Source organism: Piliocolobus tephrosceles, chromosome 1 (genome assembly GCF_002776525.5).
Source record: "Piliocolobus tephrosceles isolate RC106 chromosome 1, ASM277652v3, whole genome shotgun sequence".
NCBI classification, from domain to species: domain Eukaryota; kingdom Metazoa; phylum Chordata; class Mammalia; order Primates; family Cercopithecidae; genus Piliocolobus; species Piliocolobus tephrosceles.
Genome location: NC_045434.1, coordinates 3,637,633 through 3,647,238, shown reverse-complemented (window position 1 = coordinate 3,647,238; position 9,606 = coordinate 3,637,633). Strand labels below are relative to the sequence as shown.

The 9,606-nt window shown below is 42.9% G+C and overlaps 1 pseudogene; it reads left to right on the top strand.

Annotated features, from left to right (window-relative positions):
- The first annotated feature begins 1,395 nt into the window (after window positions 1-1,395).
- Window positions 1,396-1,495, top strand: LOC111545337 (annotated as a pseudogene).
- The last annotated feature ends 8,111 nt before the right edge of the window (window positions 1,496-9,606 follow it).

Sequence of the window (9,606 nt, the reverse complement as noted above, 5' to 3'; positions counted from 1 at the left end):
TAATATGCTACATCAACTCCGTCAACATTTCTTCATAACAATCTGCAAGGAACTGTTATTGTTCTTATTTTACAAATGAAAAAGCTGAGACTCAGAGAGGTTGGGTAACTTGCTGAAGTTCATGTAGTTAACAAGTGGCAAAGATAGGGTCTGAATTCAGGATGGATTAGCATGAATACCCACAATCTTTGCACTCAGTACACAGCTTCATACTTCTATGCAGGGTAACAATGCGCTTGGTAAGGCAAGAAATCTCTACCAACGCAGGATTGTTTTGAGGATTAACTAAGAAAACATAAATAAGCACACAGCCTGTTGCCTGATGTACATTAGGAACTCAGCACAGCCTGTTGCCTGATGTACATTAGGAACTCCGTAAATGCTGGTTTTGTTTTAAAATCATACATTCTGGAAAATGTGCCATGGAATGGGGCAGGTCCACAATGGCTTTTCCATAGAGTTTCTATAGAGTGGGTTCTGGGGACAACTATTACGTATTTTAAAATAGCAGCGCTCACATGCTCCATAGTAAATCAGTTGGCCAAGTTAAAAATAGATTCTAAACATAGCAGGAGCAGAAATTCAATCTAAGATACTAAGTCATGGAAAGCAGTTGACAGTGGTTGCAACAGAGAAAAGGAAGTGCAGGCACACACTGATTCTACATGCGGGTAAAATTCTCCAACCTCCATTTCAGGTTTGTTCTATTCTTCATAGCAGAAAACACACACGCATATATATGCATACATGCATGTATATATGCATGCAAATAAATAAACTAAGATGACACATTCTATTTATCTGCGATAGCACCATTTACAAACCTATTAATTTTGAGGTTTTGGTACTTATTAGCACATACTAGATACACTACAACAATACATGGTTCCTTAACATTTTTAGGTGTAAGAGAGAGGATGGTGAATGTTTACAATATTTGGGGTGCAGATACACAGATGGCTAGACTGGTAGATAACTAGAAAGGATGGGGACAGAAGCTGTGTCCCCTCTGTGCTCAGTTTACAGCGGCAGCCTTAGAAAGCTGGGTTAATGCTACCATTCTGTCACTTGAAACCACGGGAGCTGGTATGCCAGATAAAACTTCAATCACTGTGCCAAGGACTCAGGAAAAGGCATGGAGCTTAGGTTCTCCCTCAGCCTCCTACTTTTAAATCGTTGTTTAGAACACACAATTACTCTTCTCTCAGTTGCTAGGGTGGGTGCTTCAGCTGTGGGTGTGACTATTTAGGGAGGAAGCCACGAAATGTATATCCTTAAATCACATAATCTTATTCCATGTATGTCAAGAAGAGAATGACTGAGGGATGTGTATTATAAACTGGAGCAATGGCACATGACATCAAATACACCTTTCCGTAAGATACTAACATAAAAGCAGATCCATTATACATATAAAAGAAGAATGATACAGAGCAGATCAGCATGGTCCCTGAGCAAAGATGACACGTGAATTCATGAAGCATTCCATATTTTTAAAAACACCAAAACAGGTTGGGCGCGGTGGCTCACGCCTTTAATCTCAGCACTTTGGGAGGCCGAGGTAGGTGGATCACTTCAGGTCAGGAGTCGAGACCAGCCTGGCTAACATGGTGAAACCCCATCTCTACTAAAAATACAAAAAATTAGCCAGGCGTGGTGGCAAGTGCCTGCAATCCTAGTTACTCTGGAGGCTGAGGTGGGAGAATTGCTGGAACCCGGGAGGCGGAGGTTGCAGTGAGCTGAGATCGCGCCACTGCACTCCAGCCTGGGAAACAGAGTGAGACTCCATCTCAAACAAACAAACAAACAAACAAAAAAACACCAAAACAGGCCGGGGGCGGTGGATCATGCCTGTAATCCCAGCACTTTGGGAGGCTGAGGCAGGTGAATCATCTGAGGTCAGGAGTTCAAGACCATCCTGGCCAACATGGTGAAACCCCGTCTCTACTAAAAATACAAAAAATTAGCCAGGTGTGGTGGCACATGCCTGTAATCCCAGCTGTTTGGGAGGGTGAGGCAGGAGAATTGCTTGAACCCGGGAAGGAGAGATTGCAGTGAGCTGAGATGGTGCCACTGCACTCCAGCCTGGTGGACAAAGCGAGACTGACTCTGTCTCAAAACAAAACAAAACACCAAAATAACAACAACAACAACAACAACAAACATAGAGAAAGATTTATGACACAACTGATAATTTAGGATCAATAACTTTCTCCTTTTAAAAAAGAAAGAAAAGCTTGAAATATTTTTGTAAAACACCGTGTGAAATAGAATAATTGAGGATAAAAACATAGAAGAGTGGTTAGCAGTGCAGGTTTTGGAGTCAGGCTACTTGTGTTTGGTCTATACTAACTGTGGGTCTTTGGACAGGAAGTGTCACTTCTCCAGGTCATGGTGTCCTAAAGTGTCATAGTATACACTTCTTAGAGTCATTGTGACTGTTAAAGTCCTATATGCTAGCTATGATCCTAGCACATAGAATTCTAAACATTAGCTATTACCATTTTCTAAAAGTAACAGAGGCAACAGATGACTAAATACTTGAGATAAGCGGATTATTGTAATTGAGGACTGATTTTCCTAGGACCTAAGAAAAAAAAAAAAAGGGTTTACTTTCTGACAAAGAAACAGTCAGCATACATCAATGAAGACTGCCCAAACTTAAACAGGAGATGAGTAAAGGAATCTTTGAATACAGGACATTGCATCAAATAGCAGGTATCGCAATGACAGCTCTGCATACCACAGAAATAATTGTTTACGTGTGATGCCTTCTGTCCACTCTCTAAAAGAACTGAGGGGGTAGAGCGCTATATTATAGCTTATGTAGCGGAACTGAGACATATGCTCCAAATTCTTTGCCTTCTGACTTCTTATGGTTAGGACACGGAAAAATCCAGAAAACTGAACATATGAAACTTGCAAATGACTGATATCTTAAGTGTATGTTTGGCAGAAGTGGATCATGCTTTATTCATAATTAAGTTATCTAAATTTTGGGCTCAACAAGTATTTGTTTCAGACATTGAACAAAGGTATATGGCTTATAAGGATGAATAAGACACATTGTTCTTTCTACACTTATGTGGTAGGCCGGGCGCGGTGGCTCAAGCCTGTAATCCCAGCACTTTGGGAGGCCGAGACGGGCGGATCACGAGGTCAGCAGATCGAGACCATCCTGGCTAACACAGTGAAATCCCGTCTCTACTAAAAATACAAAAAATGAGCCGGGTGAGGTGGCGGGTGCCTGTAGTCTCAGCTACTCGGGAGGCTGAGGCAGGAGAATGGCGTAAACCCGGCAGGCGGAGCTTGCAGTGAGCTGAGATCCGGCCACTGCACTCCAGCCTGGGTGACAGAGCGAGACTCCGTCTCAAAAAAAAAAAAAAAAAAAAAAGAAAGAAAGACCACATGCTGGTCAGGCGCAGTGGCTCACGCCTGTAATCTCAGCACTTTGAGAGGCGGAGATGGGTGGACCATCTGAGGTTGGGAGTTTGAGACCAGCCTTACCAACATGGAGAAACCCCATCTCTACTAATAATACAAAAAGTAGCTGGGTGTGGTGGCGCACTCCTGTAATCCCAGCTACTCGGGAGGCCGAGGCCAAGAATGGCTTGAACCCGGGAGGCGGAGGTTGCAGTGAGTCGAGATCGCACCATTGCACTCCAGCCTGGGCAACCAGAGCAAAACTCTTGTCTCTGAAAACAACAACAGCAGCAAAAAAAACAAACAACAAAAAACATGCTTTAGATACTTGAGGTAAGGCAAGGAAATCTCACATGAAAGTCAGTAAAATTTCTAAGCTGTCTAAGCTGGGCATGGTGGAGCACACCTGTAATCCCAGCACTTTGGGAGGCTAAGGCAGGAGGATCGCTTGAGCCCAGGAGTTCGAGACCAGCCAGGGCAACATAGTGAAACTCCTGTCTCAATAAAATAAATAAATAAATAATGAAAAAAAAAGTAAAAAGAAATTTCTGCTGTCCTCCCAGATGGAAGGCCAATTGGTGCTGCAGGGAATAAGGTTGCCTCAAGATAGAATCACGACAGCATTCTACTTAGGAAGGAGCTATGGATGAACTTGAATACTTGGATAAGTTCATGGTTAATATGTCAGATTACATACGCCAAATAATATAAGGAGATTGTTATACCCTGAAAAACGTTAGGACAGGTTAATTCAGCCCTTCTCTTTATTTGCAAATTGGCCCTGTAGACTTTGTCTAATTTCAGGAAATGTTGGAAGTATTTTGGAATCAGATTTAATTGCTCTTGGTCTGTGCTACTTAACTTGCAAGCATTTCTCTGATATAGTATCAGGTTGGTCCAAAATTAATTGTGGTTTTTGCCTTTACTTTTAACGGCGAAACAGCAATTACTTTTGCACCAACCTACTACTTTTCTTATTGTGCTTTCTTTCACCTGTAAATTCCAAGGTACTTGTTCGTTAATTGAGCCAAATTATTTAGGTTTAAAAAAAGAGTTCTGGGACACAGCTCTCTTCGACATGGAGATGGATGTCTTGAATGGATTAATATATTAATTAATCCAGTATTTCCTGAATGTTTTTCAGTTACACATTATGATATGGTTTGGATTTGTGCCCCGACCCAAATCTCACATTGAACTGTAATCCTCCACGTTGGAGGAGGGCTCTGGCGGGAGGTGATGGGATCATGGGGGTGGTTCCCCCTTGCTGTTCCTGTGATAGTGAGTTCTCTTGAGATCTGGTTGTTTAAAGGTGTGTAGCCCCTTCCCCTGCTCCCTCTTCCCCTTTCTCCAGCCTCGGAACAGGTGCTGCTTCCCCTTCACCGTCTGCCGTGATTGTACATTTCCTGAGGCCTTCCCAGCCATGCTTCCTGTACAGCCTGTGGGACTGCGAGTCAATTAAACCTCTTTTCTTTATACATTACCCAGTCTTGGGTACTTCTTTACAGCAATTCGAGAACAAACTAATACACTTTACTTCTTTTTTCTCTCTCTCTGTCTCCTCCCAGGCTGGAGTGCGGTGGCATGATCATAGCTCACTGCAGCCTCGAGCTCCTGGACTCAAGCTGCCCTACTGCCTTTGGCCTCCCAAAGCACTGAGATTACATGTGTAAGCCACCGCACCTAGCCACCCTTTACTTCTGATTTTTGTCACGTCCATGTTACTGGTTCTATTAGATACCAACATTTTCTTTAATTTGACATAAATTGACCAAGTTTTAAAATATAGTCTCATCTTAAGCAATGATATTTGTGAAATCTGAGTTTGAGGCAGATTTTTAAATACACCTTAAAATAAAAACAACTATACAAATAAATTAAAATTGTCAGCCACATAAAATAGCCTTCCACTCACTTTGGAAAACAAAGGATTAATCAATTAACAAAATTTTGAACTGGAAAGGTCTCTTGTAGATTTTCTAATCCAACTCAGAGTCCACAGAGATTCAGCCAAAGTCACCAACTGAGGGAAGAGTTAGGAGTAGAACCTCAGTCTACGGTTTAGTGTTACAAGTTTAGGGCTTTCTTTACCATGTTTGTGGCAAATTATGCCCCCAACTAGCTGAACAGCTATTTAAATATAAGCATTCCTATCAAATACAATAATTTTAGTTTGGGTATAAGTGGTGCCAAAGTAATTCTTCTGTTGGTAGCTAACAGGTCTGACTGCTTAAGCTCACTAAAATACTTATTTTCTCATTTGTGAAAGCAATAACTGTCTCTAATTATTTAAATATTATCAAATAAACTGGATTCAGTGGTGTGTGCCTATAGTCCCACCTACTCAGGAGGCTGAAGTGGGAGGATTGCCTGAGGCCTGAAGTTCAAGACCACACCCACACATACGTGCACGCACGGGTGCGTGTTATAGAATGAAAAGAATGGGGTTACACTAATTCATTTATTTTTTTTGGGGGGGGGTCTCGCTCTGTCACTCAGGCTGGAGTGCAATGGTGTGATCTCAGCTCACTGCAACCTCCGTCTCCCAGGTTCAAGTGATTCTTTTGCCTCAGCCCCTGGAGTAGCTGGGATTACAAGTGCACGCCACCACGCCCAGCGGATTTTTTGTATTTTTAGTAGAGACGGGGTTTTGCCATGTTGGCCTGGCTGATCTCGAACTCCTGACCTCGTGATCGGCCCACCTCGGCCTCCGAAAGTGTTGGGATTACAGGCGTGAACCACCGTGCCCAGCCCACACTAATTTAAAATGTTATGAAGAGGGGAGACTGGTGGGGAGGCAGGCAGAAAGGAGGCAGAGGGAACTCTACATTTTGCTTAATTATTTTGTAAACCTAAATCTGCCCTAAAAATAAAGTCTAACGATAAAAGCAAAGATAGAATGATATCGAGGCGTGGTCCTCTTTAAAAATAGGATTGTGTCTAGCTGAGATCACTCTCTTCTACTTTATTTTAGCAATCCTGTTTTGCTACGGACTATGATGAAGCATTAAGGGCCAGGAGCGGTCAAGGTTGGACAGTTTGGCCTATTTATGGTTTAGTACAGATACAGAGGGCATGTAGGCGTCTAGGCCCTGGATTGGAAGTGAAATTTGCCCTTAACGTTATCAAGACGGTGATCCTATTTCACATTTTTTATCCCCAACTTCTATCAGTGTCATTACTAGGTGATACTTATGGAAAATAGGACAATGATTATCCTAAGATTTCAAAGCATAAGTATTAAGTGGTAAAAATGTCATATCCATTTTAAAGAAAGGGAGGCATAGAGGTCTCACATCCTTAAATGATACTGGAGCAAAAATAGAAATAAAATTCAGGCGTCTAGGGCCCTGGCTTTCCCGTCATGCTGTGCATTGTTAAAGTGATCATTAAAAAATAACAATACAAAGAAAGACAGGGTCCCAGTCTTGTGAGCACTCATATTTTAAAGAGAAAGGTGTCAAAAAGAAGCTTTACGTGAGCCTCAGTTCCACATAGGCGTGGTTTTTTAAGATCATTCAGGGAAGGGTTTGCGTTTGTTGCCAGTAGTTTTAAAAGCATTAATTTCTTCGTTATATCCTGTTTTTAAAAAATTGTATTTGCCCTAATCATATAATAACATGAAAAACATTGTACGATCAAGGCAAAAAAATAAAGTGCTAGGTTTAGTTATTCGGTTTCAAACAAGCCATAACTAGTATGAAATTTCTAGTTAATATTCTACTTAAAGATCTATGAATTCAAAGGCCTTGAGACCCACTTAAGGCACCGAAATAAAATAACTTAGTGAATAAACTTAGCCAAATTACTTAAATCCATAATCTCTTGCTTTTTACAAATAGGAATAACTCACCACTTGTCTCCTGGGAAAGATAGTATTAGTCTATTCTGATGACACTTCTGTGGCATTTTGGATTGCCAGTTGATAATTTTCTAAAAAGGTAGATACAAACCATTGCTGGGTACGCTGTGGCCATTGTGAGGGCATAGTATAGATGCTGGCCACCATTTGAAGGAGAATGTAGTTTTGGTGGGTGAGTATTTCAAGTTTGTGGGTCATTGTTACCAGCTGTAAAAGGACCTCAGCAACTGCAGAGCAGCTGTCATGTTTGTGTACTCTCTATTGGACCTAGAAGACAGTCCTGCACCTAGTAGGTGCTCCAGAAGTATTTTCTGAATGCTGAGTGAATCGTCCCCCTCCAAAAACGGAGAGGAAGGCTAACATGAACAAGAGCCCTCCAGGAGTTTGTGCCTGCCTTCCTTTTACTACTTGGTGAGGAAGGATTATGAATATGTAAGAAATGAGAGGGACTAGAGAATGAGGTAAACCCTTCAACAGTTACCCAGCTGTCCCTTGGCCTGACCTCCCCTAGCTCCATGCCCCAAATGCAACTCACTTTTCCCTTCCATCCAAGCCTTCCTAAAAATAACTTCCTTTTCTAACCTCTCTTTCCTGTCACCACTATTTATTTCCAAATCTCACACCTTCCCTTACCTCCTTGAAAATATAGCTGACCTGAAAAAAAAAGCGGCGGGGGTAAGGGTGGGGGAAGAGAAAAACTCAGCCAAACCGTGAAGATTTTTTACCCTTATATTTGGACCGCATTGCGTAGTGATGTTCTCTGTTGAAAATGGGGTTGCAGATGCTTGTTCTAGGGTGGTTACTAGGTAATGTGGAACTTTAGTAAGGAGTTAGCTTCCAACTCACAAGAATGTTTAGTCTCAACTGATTGTTATTCTTAAGCCTCTTATTAAGTGGAAGTGTCCATAATCCAGGCCTACATAGTCAAAGTCAGGTACTGCATTGAGTCATTTTCTTTTTTTTTTTTTTTTTGAGACGGAGTCTCGCTCTGCCGCCCGGGCTGGAGTGCAGTGGCCGGATCTCAGCTCACTGCAAGCTCCGCCTCCCGGGTTCCCGCCATTCTCCTGCCTCAGCCTCCCGAGTAGCTGGGACTACAGGCGCCGCCACCACGCCCGGCTAGTTTTTTGTATTTTTTAGTAGAGACGGGGTTTCACCGTGTTAGCCAGGATGGTCTCGATCTCCTGACCTCGTGATCCGCCCGTCTCGGCCTCCCGAAGTGCTGGGATTACAGGCTTGAGCCACCGCGCCCGGCCAAGGCAACCTTTAAAAAAAAAAAGATACAAGATGTTACTCTGTCATGCAGGCAGGCAGTGCAGTGGCAAGATCATTAACCTCGAACTCCTGGCCTCAAGCAAATCCTCCTGCCTCCCAGCCTCCCAAAGGAGGCATGAGCCGCTGCCACCGTGTCTGGCTCAATTTTCTGCTCAATTTTAAAGCTCAAAATAGTATTGTGATTGCCCATAATATAAAACATAATACAAATTCACTTTTTACTCCTTTTTCCTTTTTCTTTGAGATGGAGTCTCATCCAGGCTGGAGTAGAGTGGCGCGATCTCGGCTCACCGCAACCTCTACCTCTGGGGTTCAAGTGATTCTCCTGCCTCAGCCTCCCGAGTAGACGGGATTACAGGCGCCTGCCACCAACCCCTGCTAATTTTGTATTTTTAGCAGAGACTGGGTTTCCCCATGTTGGCCAGGCTGGTGTCGACCTCCTGACCTTGTGATCCACCTGCCTCGGCCTCCCAAAGTGCTGGGCTTACAGGTGTGAGCCATCATGCCTGGCAGTATGTGGATTTTTAAATTGCAATACACAATCAGCAAGCAGATAAGTAGTAAGAAGTGTGGACCGGGCATGGTGGTTCACACCTGTAATCCCAACACTTTGGGAGGCTGAAGAGGGTGCATCACTTGAGGTCAGGAATTTGAGACCAGCCTAGTCAACATGGCAAAACCCCGTCTCTACTAAAAATACAAAAATTAGCCAGGCATGGTGGCAGACACCTGTAATCCCAGCTACCTGGGAGGCTGAGGCAGGGCAAGATCGCTCCACTGCACTCCAGCCTGGGCGAAAGAGAGAGACTCTGTCTCAAAATAATAATAATAATAATAACAATAATAAAATAAAAATAACAATCCACATACTGTATACATGTATGTATAACTATTTATTCAGACCCAGGATACTTCTCCTTTGTCCCATCAGAGCCTCATGAACTATCACTCATCTGGGGAAACTCTGGGAAGGAAAATTAATTATAGCACCGGCAGCATTGGAATGGCCGGGTGACAGAGAAGCCATGTGTGCCATGTGTCAGACAATG